Source organism: Cyanistes caeruleus, chromosome 8 (assembly GCF_971803275.1).
Source record: "Cyanistes caeruleus chromosome 8, bCyaCae1.hap1.1, whole genome shotgun sequence".
Classification (NCBI taxonomy): domain Eukaryota; kingdom Metazoa; phylum Chordata; class Aves; order Passeriformes; family Paridae; genus Cyanistes; species Cyanistes caeruleus.
Window position 1 is genome coordinate 30,209,041 of NC_141708.1, and position 17,493 is coordinate 30,226,533.

Sequence of the window (17,493 nt, forward strand, 5' to 3'; positions counted from 1 at the left end):
TTCTGACATTCTCCCAAACTGACTTCTGTGCAATGCAAGTCATGCACATTTTAAATACCAATGAATAATACTGCCTTTCTTCTGAGAACTGTTAACAGCTGTAGAAACTATTATAGCCTGTTTAAAATCATCTCTGTAGTCAATACTCTTCAGACACTTAGCAATACTAAAGCTATTTCAGGGACTAAACTAGAATTACTATGTTTGATTTATGTTGAAATGAAACAACAAACATCTGATCTTTAATTTTTTTAAATAGCCATTCACATAAACCCAAGAATCAGCTGCATAACTAGAAAATAATAGTTTGAAATAAAGGAAAAAACTTAGCAACCGAAAAATCTCCACCCGCTTGAACTGTGTATAACTTCCGCCCCACGTTGTCCTAAAAATCTCCCAATTGAGCAGAATTAGAATTAACTTTAAAATGTTTAAAAATCCAATGAACATATCTCTTTAACTCCCCTTTTGAAAACTTAAAATTTCCTGTATTAAGGATGCCCACAACTTGGAGATAAAAGTCCTTCTCAGGAGGGCTAAGCTTAGGCCTACTAAGGTTATTGCCCATCCTGGTCCCTTTCCCCACTCAACGATAAAAGAGGAACAAAAAGCAAAAAGTCCCCAGAAATATGAAACTTACAATTTTCTTCAGGCCAATGCCTGCTGGGCCAATGGAAAACCGATGGGCAGGTTTTCCAATGGAAAATGGACAGCCGGTCCTCAAGGGCTCTCTTCCTTTGCCCCAGATGATCATTGAGGGTCCCGGTCGATACCCTTCAGATTGCCCCTTGCTAAAACGCAAGGGAGTGGCAGTCCCAACAGCGGCACACACCACAGTGAGAACTGCAGGCGGACACTTCTTCAGGGGCTCTTCGGATGCCCCATGTTGGGCACCACTTGATGTGACTGGGTCAATGGCAGGGGGTGCCACGACTACCCTGTAGAAGCTGTCCTGAAAAGGACAGCTCAGGGGCACAGGCACGTCCCTTGCCCGGCGAGTGGTCTCAGCTCAGAGGCAGCTTGCAGGCAACACGGAGAGAGAGATTAGAGCGCTGTATGGCATTCCACCGAGAAGTAGCCTTTATTATAGCAGGGCCCTCAATGAAGGGAGCCAGTGACAGCAGCTCCCCGAACTAGGGAAAACCTGGGGTTTATATAGGGAAAGAGAGGGGAGGGGGAAACTTGGATACATGTATCAGGGTGGACTGATAGGGAGAAAAACCAATGGGGTGCAATAAATTAGCATGCCTAACTCAAGGACCTCTGGGAGTGACACTTTTGTCTCTCTGAGAGAAAGTGCCTTGCCTAGGGAGAAGCTCTCCAGGGGAGAGCCAAAAATCTCTTGGTTGGCCGGTTCTCCAGCCCCCACAACGATGTACCGAATTTAGAGAAATTGGACAAAGGAAGACTACCCACAGTTACCTTCAAAAAGAAAAGATTTGTGAAAGGGTGAAAGATGGCTAGTTAAGATACTTTATACAGCCACGGCCACCCTAATATCTTTGTGGCGAGTCTGTGGTTTATAAGTGTTGTTTCATTAATCTAGTTTTTCAAGTTTTCTGAAATATACAAAATTATCAGCAGCCCAGTCCAATATCTTGGCAATGCTCATCACCAGCTACTTCAGACAGATCACAGGTACAATGGACTGCATAATAAAATCATCCAGATACATTCAAGAGGAAGTTGAGATCTCTGTGTGTCTATTAAATAAATTAAATAATAATTATTTAATAAATAAATAAAATTGTGTCTATTTTTTTTTTTCACATCACAGAGCATAGGTGGGAACAGGAGAAATGCTCTGTTGTGGCTACTCTGACATTCTGTAAATTATGACTGAAAAAAGAGACAAAACAAAAGTGGAACAAGTGCAAACTTCAAAAGGCATAAGATTTCAGATTATGTTCTACAGATTCATGTATATTACTGATTTTTCATTCTAACTGCCACCAAAATTCCTTATTTTTTACACATCTTCAATTTTCAAGAAATAAAAAGGCTAAGTAAATATCAGAATTGTTGAGGGTTTATGATCTCTGACAAAGACAGCAATTAATTTGACCAATAACAATAATAAAGTGAAGATTAAGCTAATTTCAAGTAACAGTCTCTTCTTTCAGAAGAGTGCCATAAATCAATCAGGAAACATTAAACAGCTTCAAAATAATTCTCCAGCTTCTTCTAGATTAATTCTGAATCTTTAGCTCTTAAAGTATCTAGAAAGGTGAAAGATAAGTTATTTGTTACCTCATTATTAGTTTTTCTTCAGTCAGTAAGTTACCTTATTTATAGCATCACACCTCATCTTCTAATCAGAGCTTTCACAGCAGTTTTTTTGTATTACCAGTATGGCACATGGACATTTCCACCTTCTCAAGCAGACATGCAAGTAGCAGAATAATCTGTGTGCCCTTCTGCTGCCCCAGGTGCCATCAAACACAGCTCTCCACATAGCGCCTGTGCTTGGCTGGGGAAAACACGACTATGGTATCAGTGTTGCTTTCCTAAAAGCCACTGTTAGTTCCACCAGTAACCTTTACTAAAAGGCATGACTGGTGCAGTTGCCCAAGGATGGAAACTCACTGTGACCAAAACCTGACTTGTCCAGCCCTGCTGTAATGGGACTGAGCAAGACCAATGACTCCAGAGGCAATACAAAGCTTGAAATGCTGAATGCAGACTTAACATAGAGCAGAAATGCTGTCATCCTCTCTACTTTAAGGTCAAATTCAAGTTCTTGTGCTCAAGATCCCAGTTTCCCTTTACAATGTCCTATGCCAGGCTGTTCCCAACACCCCTCTGCTTTTCTTCCTCCTTACTCACTCACTCTGCTTTTCTCACTCCTTTTATCCTCGTGGGTCTCCTTCTCTGTGCTCTGAGTCTTATCCTATACTGCTCTCTGGGCTAAGATCTCCCCCCCTGGGAAGCCTTTGGATGTCCTGTCTCAGTAAATTTGGGACAACACACAAATTCAATGGGAGTAAAGCTGACCCATATCATTGAGGCTCTCTTGCCAAGCACCCCTTATCCTTCCTCTTGCCTCATCCTGTCCTTATTTAGTGACTGTAACTCTGTTCCCTTCTTCTCCTTAGCTGTTGGCCTACACTTCACATTTGCCAATTTTGCCATACTCAGACAGAGATCCTACAGGCAGAGTACCAAGTTGTTAGATTTTCCCTTACTCTGTCTATAAAATGGTGCCTATTAAATGTTTCCCCATAACAACGGAAAGAGATAATCAATTTACAGCACCAAAGGAAGGAAAAAGTGTGCACATAAGTGGGAAGAGGACATACTGTTTTCTTAAATTGTAATAGGTAACTAAGGAACTACTTTTTTCAAAATCACTGATCATATACAAGGCAAAAAGGCATTGTTTAGAAAAAGCATAAGAAAGGCACCAAGGTTACTATAAACTATCATATCTTTGGTCTGGGAATTTCAGCTGGGCTCTTAATTCAGCACAGTTACAAGGTAGTTCTGCAAGTACAATCCTCTAGGGACTGCAAATGAAAATAAAAGTCATGTTCAAATCCACCGATTTCAAGGTCATGCATTTGAAATCAAGACAGCAGGGAACCAAAAAGCCTTGCAAAACTTACAAAATAAGCAGAAATCATGCAACCAGGAAATTCTCACAGGTATAACACCAACCTGGATCTGCTAAACTCAGTGGTCAGTAGTTCCACTAAACATAGTAAGAAAAATTAGGCTGTGAGTTAAGAGATCAGATAATTTGTAATGGGAGTCTAAGTGGACCACATGGAAAATTAAGTATCTTGGAATGAAGACAAGCTTATAGAAAAGGTGAAGCAATGGCTGTTTTGAGAACCCCTACTGGGCACTGCTATAGAGTGCTAATAACAGATGTCAAATGCACTAATGGCTGCAACACAGGCAGAAGGAGTCAAACAACTTTACATAATTATACAAAAAAGTGATTTCATCCATCACAAAAAAGAAATGTAACAGAAATGTAACAAAACAGAAATAACAGAAAAAAAACAGCATCTCTAGCATGTAGGCATAAGTGTAAGAACAGATCGTCCCAGCAATGGATCAGGATGATCTCTGATCTTTAGCACTATTTCCAGAATGACAAAACTTTTAGACAGGTTACCTCTTTACTTGTCTGTGGATAGGAAAGTCACTGATAACTGAAAAGCTCTTAAGCAACCTTCTATGCTGTTTTCTATTGCATCAATTGTACATTGACTGCTCAGAACTGAATGGTGCCTGGTATCACTATTCAAAAACATGTAACTATCCATCCAGATATTTACACTGCATCTCCTACTGCAGAGAGACTACAAATATGAGCACACAGGGGCAAACAATACTATTAACACCTCCTGGTTTGGCTGGTATTGCTGTGTTAGGGCAGTCCATGGGCAGGTGCTGTTGTTTCTGACAAGCCTGTTGGATAACAGCGACAGGAATCTGTCAGATGCAGCCCACACGCAGGATGCGTCCCGCACAGCATGCTGACCTCCTCCAAAGAAGTTTCATTTTAGAATTCTATGGAACATGTTACAAATACCAGCTGGCAATGTGCGATGCATCAGAGAGAAAAGGAAAGGCGCAACAGGCAGTACAAATAACATGGAAACACCCCTCCGAGGTCAGCAGTGGGGTTGCTGGAGCACACTGTGTGCTTGCTTGGAGAAGCAGGCAGTACCTGCGTGACAGAAGGATGCTTGGCCCATCAAACAAGGAAATGTGCAAAGGCACTTCTGTGCTTCTTGTACAATTCCCTGACTCTGCAGTTGCTAGAAGATTAACGCTGTCTTAAAGACAACTCAAGAAGCCTCAGGCTTGGCCAAGAATAAACCTAGTAATAAAAAAAACTAATTAAGTATAAGTGCCCTTACCTTCACAGGATCATATTCACACCACATGCAATTCCCTTGCTGGTGCATACGATGCAAAGGCCTTGCACATGTCCTCACTACAACCACACAGCCTGCCATATCTTCTCCCCAGGATAAGGCAATTCTGAGGGACCTACTTACTCCTGATTTTCACCTTCTTTACACCACTTAAGGTGCTAAGCTGATGGAGATGAACTACCAGTCACACCTCCTAGGCAGACAATAAAATGTCAGAGGCTCCCAACTAGTAGAAGAGCCTTTGCACACCCAGCCATGGCAGCTCAGGGTGTGTCTGCTCCCATGCAAGAGGTTACAGGATCCACAGGAGAGCTTTGCAGTTTAAATTATCAGACCACCCACCTGAGCCTATGAGGCAAGTGTGTGTCCTCTGTCTCCCACTCTACTGTGAGCAAGCTTCCCACTACTGGAGAGGGATTGACTGGATAGGTGTCAATACCTTGAGTTACACAAATATATTCGGGAGAGCATTTCAGCAGCATGCTGAGAGCTCGGGTTCAGTATGGTATGCAACAAATAACAGCAGTATTGTCTTTTTAACAAAAAGGTTTTTTAAAAAAGTCCCTGACATCATGATTTTGCTTTTGAAAATTCTATTAAGACCAGTGCAGAAACTATTAGCAACGAAGAGATTCTTTGAACACAAACAAAAGGATTCACCAGTCCCTCACTAGGAAGATGTGATATCATTGCATCACATATCCATGAGAAGGGCAGAAGAGATGCATTGTTTTACAGTACAGTGAAATGCTGTATTCACCAAAATAAAAGTATTAAACCTGCAAGTGTGTATGACAAATAAGAGGAGTAAAACTGTCAGTGCTCCGGGCAGTGACAATCAGATGCTTGTAAACACTATTGAACATATACAGTCTGGACTGGGATAAATTGCAAGCTGAGACTATATTGTACAAATTATACCACAGTCAAACCAGATTCTTTTCTATCTGATCCATCACTTCTTGCTTAATCCCTCAAGCCAAAACCAGTGAAATCCTTTCCTGATCCTTGTTTAGCAGCCATATAGTGAGTGTGTTCTGATATTCTCTTACCTAATTCAGAGTCGCATGCCCTCTGACCCACATCTCAGCATCTCAGAATAGGCACTCAGTCTTGTTAGGGATGTATACATGTTAGCAGCACACCCGCTCTTACCCTTTGTCATGCCCAACATCATTACCCAGGAACTCCAGTGCTTCTTAGGTCAAAAGGCACAGGACTGCTGCACAGTCAGGTGGCCTAAGGAACCTGAAAGCTCTCCCAACCCCTGTGTTACACAGATTCGTGCCTTGTGGCTCACACTAAGGAGAATCTGGATACAAGTATGAGGCTGCTAGGGAGGCAGAGAGCAAGGAGGTTTTAGGTTTCAGCATGTCAGCCACATGTCATCTTCAAGGATGACACACTAGATAACAGGATTTTTAGTTTTAGAACCAAACCTCATGTTGGACATGCTCTCTGCAGTTATGCTGGTGCTATTAGCTTGTCAGCACCTCAAAGCCCTAAGTATGCTGCACTCTTCCATGCCTTTTAATTAATTATATGCTCCTTGCACAGCAGACAGCAGGAGGCTTGCAGCTACATAACTACTGAACTGAAAATGACAAGCTGACATTACCCAGATTAAGAGGATTTTCTTTCTTTTCATCTTATTCCTTTTCCTCAGCCTGCTCTATGTTCCAAGAGGTCAAAGTACTATCCCTCCAGTTCACTTAACAGTGATGCCTCTCCCTCACCTACATCTCTCAAAACCCTACACCTAAAGCACCTAACATCAGCAGCCCCAAGCACTAAGAAAGACAATAAAACTTGTGTTGCCTTCCTCCCCAGTCTGTTGCCCACCTGTACCAGAGATGAGGGACACTTTGATCCCAGGGAATTACCACAGAAGAGAAAGGCAAATTTTTGGCTCACTAACTTTCTCCAAAATTCCTTGAACTCTCTGCAGGAAGACTGGCAGGTCTGTTGCTATGCAGATCTGCTGGCCCACAGCATGCCAGAGGCTGCTGTCAAATCAAGGCTTTAGGAGCAATCACAGAGCAGCAGGCACATCCAAACAGCATTGGAGAAGTCATCTGCAAGGAAGAGTAAGTCCCATGCCATGTAACATGAAAGCAAGTTTTAAGTATTTATTCTGCTATCACTCCTAAACTCCCGGGGACTGGGACTTTTTTATGCAACTCATATCCTCCAATCTAGTAACCTCAGTTCCCTGGAGACTATTGCTGTAGGACACACAGATAGGGCTGAGATCTGAGAAGCTCTGGGATTTCTGATGCATCCAGACACACTCAGAGCCAGCCAGAGTGATGCAGGACTCTTCATGCAATCCATCTGCCTCCCTGGGTTCACCCAGAAAAGCAAACCACCAGCCCTCCAGCTCAACCCTCAGTTACACAAAACAGCAGAGTAGATTGAAAGCGCTGTATTTATTCCAGCAGTGCCCACAGGCTCTGGTGCACTGACCAACAGTTCCTGTCCCACAGAGTTGCATCTAAAATAACAAACAGCCAAAGGGAGGAGACACACACCAACAGGAAACTTGACTGAGTAATATTTCTGTGTGGTAGAAAATGAATGACTATGTTCTTGATACAGTTGCAGACAAGACCTCAGGGGTCTTGAAAAACAAAATGTAAATGCCACTTCCTTAGACACAAAGCACGGGGCCTGACTTTCCACTGGTGACCCTTACATAACATCCATGTAACCAGAACAATTTTCACACTTACTCCTCATACAATTAAAAAAGCTCATCTAATTTTCTGTTTGGTTTGGAGAAAAAGCTACTGCTTTTGGCATACAAAAGCATAAGTAACCTGTTAGCAAGCATTTTAGAGAACATCTCTGTTTGGTGAATATACTCCCTCAAGTTATTTCTATGATCTAAGTGAGCAGCAAGTGCTGTACTCATCTCTTTCAATATTATCCACTATCATCAATTAATGAGTCCTGCATTACAAATTCCATTGAAAAATCCTCCTTGTTGTGCATGCACAGCACTTCACTCACTGACATTCTCCAGACAGTCCAGCAGACTAGAACAGAACAGACACCCATTCTGTAATGATTACCTGGAAAAGTGAACATTTCCTTTCTTCTGTGTATTATAAAACCTCATGTACCACAGAAACAGAAGCTTAAAATCCATATAGTACTTTCAATTCATCTGTACATCTTCCAGTGAGGTCAGCTGAGTGTGAGGACCTGATTCTCAGCCAGTGTAACTTCTGTATTTTCTAACATACCCCATCAACTCTGGGCTCGCACTTGTATCCCAACAAATTTTCACATCACTCCACACCACCAAAACTTGTACTTAAAAGTGGCAATATTTAGCCTGCATAAGTAAAACTTACTTTATCAAATACTGGAGGCTCTTTGAAAGCTGAAAGCATTTATATATCTTGGCTCCAGGAAAAAACATTCTCTGTTTTCCAGAGTTTAAAATGGGATAGCCACATTTCTAGGCAGAAGGACAGCTGACAACTTATAGTGAGATTACCACAGTTTAAGAATTTAACAAAATAAAGATAGATTAAGCCATCTTTACCACATTACTCCTGCATGAAGAATAGAGTTCCTGGAGTTCAGCTGGCTGCTGAAGCACAGCTGAAGAGTGACAGTGTTAAGCTATAGCATCATGGTTGCTTCAATTGTCTCGTACATTCTAAGAGCTAAACCATCCAAGGCATGGATCAAAATACTGCAAGAAATGCAGGTCATGGAGTAGAATAAAGGTTATTTTGAACTTCTTAGTCTTCTCATAAAGTTTTCAGATTCTGCAGATAGATTTAACCAATTTCATTCTTTTGGTTACATCAGAACATCTTTATATCAGAACAACCAACTTTTTGTTATCAAGCCCCTTTTCTTTTAATTCTAGTTATATGCCATTCCCTTGAACTCAAATAGCTCAGATTCACACATAAAGACTGAGATGAGATCATGGAAATAAAAGATAATGAATCAACTGGTTTTGTACACAAAATAAGCATCTGTAATTACAAAGCACTCAACACATTGACTTGGACTCGACTTGCATTACACACTGGTCCCTTGGACTCCAGGACTTAAAATCACCTTTGTTCTCTCAGTCACAGGTCAAGTATAGCTCAGCCAAACCAGGAGATTTGTGCCAAACAGTTTGTACTTCCAACAATTAAACACTGAATTCTCCTTTTAGGAGTTATTCAGAAGTCACACTTGCACAATTATTTGCACACATAGCCACTTTATTTCAGCATCAAATACAAAAAGCTATTAACATTTGGTCAGATTCTGCTCTCATTTGCCCCAGTGCAAAACCACATCATTTTCATTAAGACCAGTGGAGCTAGAGTTTCATATCACACATGGGAGAACACCACTCCTTTCTCACTAAGGCAGCTCACATCACCAATGAGTTGCATGCCTGTGGCACATGTGGCCTGAAGGTTTCTGTTCTGTGGCACAGGCCATCAGTTCTACTCACTGTTCTTCTAACTCCTCTGCAGCCTCATCATATCCCTCATGGCCTTAATTTTAAATGGACTTTGTTTCATTGACAGACCAGAGCATGTTATTTATTCCCCTTAATTCACTGGATTTACTAGAAGCACACTAGCTGAGTACCACTGAACAAAAGGCAAACTTGTTTCTACAGTGTATTTACATACAATAAAATGAACCAATCAAGCAAACAAACTGTACACAACATTCCCTGTTATTAACTGAAACCAGAAGAAACTCTCTTCAGTACTTCCAGTACTTACAAAAGCATGTTTATGTCCTATATAACCCAGGGCTTACATCAATTACTTGGTTGTCAAAGCTTTAAGCCAAGTTTTCTCCACATGACTTACTCCCCGGAACCTAAAGAAGAAGTCAACAGATAACTGGTCTCCAACACTGTTTCTTCAGTGCCCTCCACACTGAGGGCAAATTTTTCTCATTCTTCCTGACGGACAGATCAACCTGGTTTAACTTCTCCTGGATCCCCTTTGCTATTCATGTCACACCCACTGTCACTCCCAGGCATGGTAACACTCCCAGGTGTAACACCTGGCCAGAGAGGGATGGGCAGCTGGGTGCCAGTGGGTACCAGGACAAGTGCACTGAGAAACAAGCACACTGCTGCCAGTCAGCAAATTATGAGCACAAGAGCATGCACAGCCAGCCTGAGAAAACAGAAATCTTAATCCCACTGCTCTACCTGCCCACAACAGCTGCATTAGGAGTTACTGCTCTGGTCTTCTACAGACACAGCGTTTGGAAGTGCATAACCATTGCTTTGTGCTTGTTTCCTTCTGGTAATAAAGCAATTCCCAGTTATAAGAAATGAGACCATTTGTGACCACAATGAGGTTCAGAGAAGGTACAATCCTTGGTATGCAACACACACAGAGCTGTGGCTGAACAAGCTCTCTTCTTCCCATCAGGCAGCCTGACCTCAGACTGGAGCCACACACCACCCCATCCAGCATCATCCTGCAGGATTACGTGCCCTGCAGACACAGTTTTCTGCCACTTTGTGTGACCACACAGCCTGAGACGCAAACTCCCCCTTGCATAAATGGACTTAAAGAAAGTAACTTATTTCACAAATACAACACACACTGAATCACCCCAGCTTAACTACTAATCCAAGCCAAACAAACAGTGCTAGTTTCAAGGACCTCCTTCTGACACCATTCCACTGAATAATTTAATTGAAGGGAAAAACTTGACATGTCACAGCACAGTATCTCTGATGCTAATTCATATGTCTTTTTTTCCCTATTAGAATACATGGAAGCAGATGATTGTCACATTTTTCAAGTGAGAAATGCTAAGAAGTGGGTTTTAACTCTCCGGTAAACCTGGAAAACAAGGCAAGGGGCCAGCCAGCTCCTCTGTGCACAATTCCCCAGTGACTCAACCACAGCATACCTACATGAGACAGGAATCAAGAAGAGAATCAGCTAATTATTCCAACTGTGTACAGCCAGATTTGTAAACAGAGAACGTGGTCACTGGCTTTGAAATGGAGTATTATCGTCTCAATAAAGAAGCAGTATGAGACTATGCATTCAACATCTTAATTCCCAGGTAAAGCTAGGGTAAAAGCACAGCAAATTTACAAAACAGCTCTTAACTACTTGGAAAGGACATCAGTCAGGTGGCTTGGACAACCTTACTTGCACTTTCTTGTATAGGGCATGAGTGACTGGATACTGTAATACACTATTTGCCTAGAATGTAAGTCTAGTAACAGCTTCAGAGCCTTCTGCCTCAAATACCCGTATGCTGACACATCATATACGGGTTACACATACATTCTATTTAACATTATACATCAACAAATTTAGATGCATATAATCTTGATAAATCAAGTACTTATGTGATTTTTTTTAATATTCTTCCAAATATTTGCCACTGTTACTGCAATCCCTTTAAAAGGGAGTAGCACCAGTACAAGTCCAAAAGGTTACATGAATGAGGACCTCGCTCCTCCTGCACACCAGGAGCAGCAACTTACACTGTATAATAAGGACAAAGCTTTTAGCATAACACAAAACCCCCAAGAACCTACATCCTACTACAGAAACGCAGCAGAAGAGACCAGAGATTTTGTTAGGTGAAAAGAAAGTAAAGTGTGCAAAGTTACTCAATTGTTTTGTGGACTTAAAATTGTGCTGGCATCCTCATACAGTGTTGTATATTTAAGTACATACATAAAGATACAAATACAGTTACGACACTGCCCATGCAAATAGTTCTATATGAACCATGTCAATTCCTGTGTGCAAGGCTCTCTACAGGATCAGGACTGTAACCTATGTACAGAAATGCTGGTAAAGTGTGTTTATGTAATATGTAAATAGATAAAGAAAAGTACATTCACACCAACTACTAAAGGAAAGAAAACTAATCATTTTTCTACTGCTAAAACTACTGAATCACTTACCATCTGGTTTGTGAGGGGGAAAAAAACTCAGTCCAATTCAGCTATGAAGAAAATCCTATCTAAAAAAAGTAATCACATGCTAGATCCCTCTAAGCTTAATTTCCAATCATTTTAACACAGAGACATGGAGAATTTTGTTTTCCTAGAGATAAAAAAAAAACCAAAACCAACAGTAAGAAGGATGTGTGGCTTGTTAGGCCCTGATCCTGCTATGGGAAAGAGTGGAAGCTAGTTTTTAGGAAAAAGTGGAATTTCTGCATCAGTTTCTGCTGGAATTCATTCTAATTTTCCAAGAAAAATCTACCACACTTCTGTTACCATGCTGTGAAATGCAAAAGTAAAACCAAGATATCTAGTATCTGAACTAACTTGCCATTATACCTTGATAACCTTGTGTTTTTTTCCTCAGTCATCCTAAGTTATACATTTGCAGAAGTGGCATGTTACAGACAGGCATATTATTCTACCCTAAAAAGGTCATGTGGTCATGTAAATACTCTGAGCATTAAACCAAAACCAGCAAAGGTCAGGTTTATGGCTCTGGCAAAGATTTGTCATTTCCAAACTTGCGACTTATCACTTTGTCCTCAAACATACCACTACTGTCTTAATTTTTAAAGAAATCAAAATTTTTATATCAACATTTCAATCCACACTTCAAAACTCAGCCTACACACTGCACTGATCTTCCAAAGGCTTTTGTATGTCCCCTTTAACAGCTATCCATCTGCAGCTGTATGTCATGGAATCAAACTTCCCTGTTTCCCTCCTTGCCTCATGCCCTGCACCACTCCAACTCACCCCTTCATGCTGCTTCTCTGGAACATCCTCCAGACCTCATTCACTAGCATTTCACCCATACAAGCACCTCTCCCTTCTCTTTTGCCTTGACATTTTTCTCTAATAATTGCCAATGATTTCTAATTGTTGTCCTTTGATTTGGAATTAGTCAGACGCTGGTTGCTCTCTCAAAGGGATATCAGTGCTATGCAAGGATGGCTGTAACTGTTCTGTGAGTTTTGGCCTTTTTCTTCTGCTTTCCTCAGTCCACCTTGCTTGTTTCAACACTTTAATAAAATTTCCTTCCTCCTCACAGAGGCATGGAGCCTAACACAGACCATTTACCCATAGGACAGAGAATGATTTTATTGGATTGAACAATTAACCTAAACCTTACAAACATCTGAAAACACTGAAAGAAATTTCCATCCCACTAAGTTTTAACATTAACCTCTTTCGCTGCTGAAAATTAAGTCTTTCCACAAAAAAAAAAAAAAAAATTAAAAAATTTAAAATTTAAAAATATTCTTTGGCTGTTCTTTCCTTCTTAAATTTATCATTGTTAATTACACCTATATAGATCTCCACTGGGATAAACTTGATCCCAAATCATTAAGAAATTAAGCAGTTCTCTCTCTTGCTGAAAAATAATTCTTAAAATAATGTGTTACATGCATAACCAAAGGCAATCAAATTACTATGGCCTTACCTGCGTGACAACCATACCCAGTCCTCACTCGTGATTGTGAGAAAGAAAAGCTTAGTGTCAAGATACTCTGTGCTGAAGCATTTTTGTCAGTGAGGGAAGGCTGAGTGAGCAAGTGTGAGTCAGTGGCACAGCAGTCATTGAAACAGGATTACTTTAGACCTTGCTAACAAGGTTGTTCCAGAGTTGGTGTGTGACCACTACTTAGGATAGCAGCGGCAGACCCTCAGCTCGCAGCCTCTGGGACCCCAGTTAGTGAGCAACCCGCTGCTACATACTGCCAACTCTCAGGCTCTGAGAGTGGAATCACACTCTATCCTAGGGCAAAAGTGCTCTTTTACTGCACCTATCACACAGCAGGTAAAAGTAAATACAGCACTGAGGTTGGTGATAATGAGAGACCAGGCATGCACAGAGACACAGGGCTTTCCCTGCAAGGGAGCAGCTTCTCTCCTCCTCACACCCAGGGCTGGCCCTATAGAGTGAGCGAGTTCAGAAGGCGTGCAGCCATGGCTAACTCATAGCAGCCATCACCACAGTCTAATCTGGGCAGCACCAGAGACATCAGCACAGATCTGATTTGCATCAGTGGAAAGCATGAAGTCAATGGAGGTGAACTCAGATGATCAGAATAAGGCTCATTATGCCTGCAAATTCATGCACAGGGAGTTATATTCTGCACAGTCTTTCCTACTCTGAATCACTGCAACTCCAGCTCTAGGCTGTTCTGTAGCAAACTCAATAAAACTCATTAATGATTTGCTTTATATAGAAATAGTGCATTTAACTGAGGAGCTACAACACACAATGAGTGCAGCAAGGGGTGAATTACATAGTTCATAGAACGGCCTGGATAGGTAGTGACCTTAAAGATCATCTACACCTAGTTCCAATTGCCCTGCCATGGGCAGAGACATCTTCCACTACACCAGGATGCTCAGAGCCCAGTTCAGCCTGGCCTTGAACACCTCCAGGGATGGGGCAGCCACTCAGGGCAACCTGTGCAGGGCCTCAACACACCCACAGTAAACATCTTTTTCACAATATCTACTCTAAATTTACTCTCTTTCCATCTGAATCCATTCCCCCTTGTCCTGTCACTATATGCCTTAGTAAAAAGTCCATCTCCATCCCTCTTGTAGCCTCTCTTCAGGTACTGGAAAGCCATAATTAGATGACCCCCAAGCCATCCATTGTCCAGGCTGAACAAACACAATTCTCTCAGCCCTACCTTGCAGGAGAGTTGCTCCATCTCTCTAATCATCTTGGTTGCCTCCTCTGGACTCTCTCCAGCAGTTAATGGAATGCAGGATGCACTTCAGTAAAGTGGTAAAGGTGGGTGGGAGTCATAATGTTACATAGATCTGCTTGATGTTTGGTATATATATATGAACCTAATTCCCCTTTTTATTTCAGTGCAGTTGTATCTAGCACTCCCCTGTGTTTCTAATGATATGTAAATTCTCTGATGACTAATTGATAACCAACTTTCTTTTACATAAGTTTTACTAATGAGTGGAGAGCCAGCAAATATTACAGATGTTGTTTGTCTTCTCTCTTTTTAGTCCTGTTATCATCTGAGTCACGTTTGGCTATAGCCTTCCTATCTAGCTCCTTCATTGGTGGCAGCTATTAAAACGAAAACAAACAAACAAACAAACCAAGCTATTAAAACAAAAACAAACAAACAAACCAATAAAACACAAAAAAACCCCACACCTTTGAAGAACCAGTGGCAGGAACAGTGCAAAAATAGATGCTCTTTGACAGAGATTCTTGGGTTTTGTCCTATGTAAATGCACATCTGCAGCTGTTGGCATCATTATGATGGAGGATGGGTTCTGTACTGCCTGTCCAAAGTCTGTGTATTGTAAAATATTCTGGTGTTATGATACAGTATTTAGCAATAGGTAACCACAGACTTTCTACACAAGCAGCTGTCATTTTCATCCACTACAGATGGTTTTATCTGATGGTTACAGGGAATACTAACTTCTCAAATGAAATTAGGAGGATATGGGCAGCAACCCCTAGAAGAAAGCAAAAAATAACCAGTGTTTTTCACAAACTTGGAAGGAGTTGTAATATACAACAGCAACAAAGAAGCAAGCAGTTCTTCACAGTTTGGAGTCCAGGTAGAAAGGGGAGGAGACTGAAAGTAATGGGGTTGGGCAAGAGAAAACAGCTGTGACACTTCTCAGCACACAAAGAATTCTGTGACATTCTCTTTTGGTGTGTGGAGAAACAAAACAAACACAGGAGGAGACCAACACCATAATCTCACCTCTCACTCACTGGTTGTATCATTAAACCTTCAAGCTGAACTTTGGTCATTACATGACCAGCAAAACACAGTCCCAAAGCCTAGCCGAGCAACTACACCATGATATTTTTTTTTTCTCACATATGCTCAAGATAGTAGAGGCCAGCTAAGAATACGGCCTTTCAGAAGAAAAAACATGTCAGCTTAACTGCCAGTTGGCTAGACAGTTTGCTTTTCTGTTGAGGTTGGTTTGTCGGTTTATTTATTTTATGTCCAGTTGTCGGAACATTACTGCACTGAAAATATGTGGGTGTGATACAGGATTTAACTAAATCAGTAATATATTTTTGTCTGCATCTGTTAGAAATGGCAAACAATACAGCAGTTAAAAACATTGGTAATCATAAGATGATCAACTACACAAAATATAAACCTTATCACTTTATGGCACCAGGATTGTCCAAATAAAGATGTTCTTAAAATCTTAATGAATATCGTTGTATTTAGAACCTATGGTTCATGGTTTACAGAGTGATAAGTAGTTAAAGGGTCAAGTAACTCACCTAATACCACTCAGCAAGGCAAGAGCAAGCTGAGTTCAGATTCAGGATCCTGCTTTTCCATGCTGATCTTTCCTTCAACTGCAAGTTACTCCAAGCACACAATCTGCTACAGATACCAAGCATTTGTTTCCCTAAAGGAGAAGCGAGTATTCAAGCACTCACTTGCAAGCAAAGTGCAATTGTTGAGGCAGGACACAAATAGGTAGCCAATAAAGAATTTATCATTACCACTGATAACAGTAATGCCAAAAATTCCAGTGCACATCTTAACAATCAAATTGACTGCCCCTGTGAAGGGGGCTGAATAAAAGAGCACACTGATCATGGAGCCTTCCAAACCTTCGTCTTCTGACAAAATTCCAGTTGCCACCCAATGCAACAGTGATGAGTGTCCTCAGCAGTTCATTCCCATACAGGAAGGCTCACAGACCTTTAAAGACTCTCCCTCCCCATTCAGGATAATGCCCCCTCATCCTAAGCATCCTGCCATACAGACCTGTTCCTGCCAGGTATAGAAATACACACAATCTTCACCCTGTGCTCCCAACACTGGCACAGGGCAGACTTAGAAATCACTTAGCATTTAACAAAGAGCTGAAGATTGCAATATTTTGTGGCTTCAGGTGGAACTTGAAAACAGCAAGTCAAATCAATATCCTTCTCTGTAGAGGGAGATGCAACTATGCCATAACCTGAATTTGCATTCTGTGCACTGAATTTATTTATAAAGGGCAGGAAATAGTTCTGGAAAAAGAGATCAAGACACATCTTTGTCTACAGCATCAGTATTTCATTCTGGACCATCACATGTCATGACACTTGTACTTCTGATTCACGTAGAGTACTTATAGTTCATGTAAGGGTGGTCAGATACTTCAACAGTTGCCCAGAGATCCTGCAGATACCCCACCCCTGACAGCTTTCAAAGCCAGGTTTAATGGGGTCCTGAGCAACCAAATCTAGCAGGTGGCATCCCTGCCCATGGTGCTATGTTCCAGGAATCAGATGACCTTTAAGGTCCCTTCCAACAAAAACCATTCTATGATAATGTGTAAGAATACTGTAAAGCCATCCATATCTTACTTAAGCTTAATGCATATCTTATAACTGGAGTTTGCCTTTAATCGAGAAAATACATTAATCTACCTCGTTTCAAAAGGAAGTTTTTTAACCTGGAAGGCTGCAGCCCCTGGAGTCACATTTGATTAAGTATTATCACTCAGCTGTTTCTCAGAACATAGACGTACCATGGTACTTAAATGCTGCATACCCATGCAAGTAATTGAACTCAAGGTGGAATGAGTATGTGTATTTCTGTGACCAGAGCCTAACCTTGTTTAAAAAATCACAGCACAAATAGG

At 41.2% G+C, this 17,493-nt stretch overlaps 1 protein-coding gene across 6 annotated transcripts in view; it reads right to left on the bottom strand.

The window, feature by feature from the left end:
• The window catches only part of LOC111931536 (uncharacterized), a 75,657-nt gene that overhangs the window by 57,117 nt on the left and 1,047 nt on the right, over window positions 1-17,493 (bottom strand). For 4 of the 6 annotated variants that reach the window (XR_002865619.2, XR_015289799.1, XR_002865623.2 and 1 more), the window contains exon 1: window positions 641-16,126. The exons of 1 other annotated variant lie outside the window; for it this stretch is intronic. The gene's annotated coding sequence lies outside the window, so the exon portion shown is untranslated. Of the gene's footprint in view, window positions 1-640; window positions 16,127-17,493 lie in introns of those variants that run through there. One more of the 6 variants, XM_086899799.1, reaches the window with a different exon arrangement.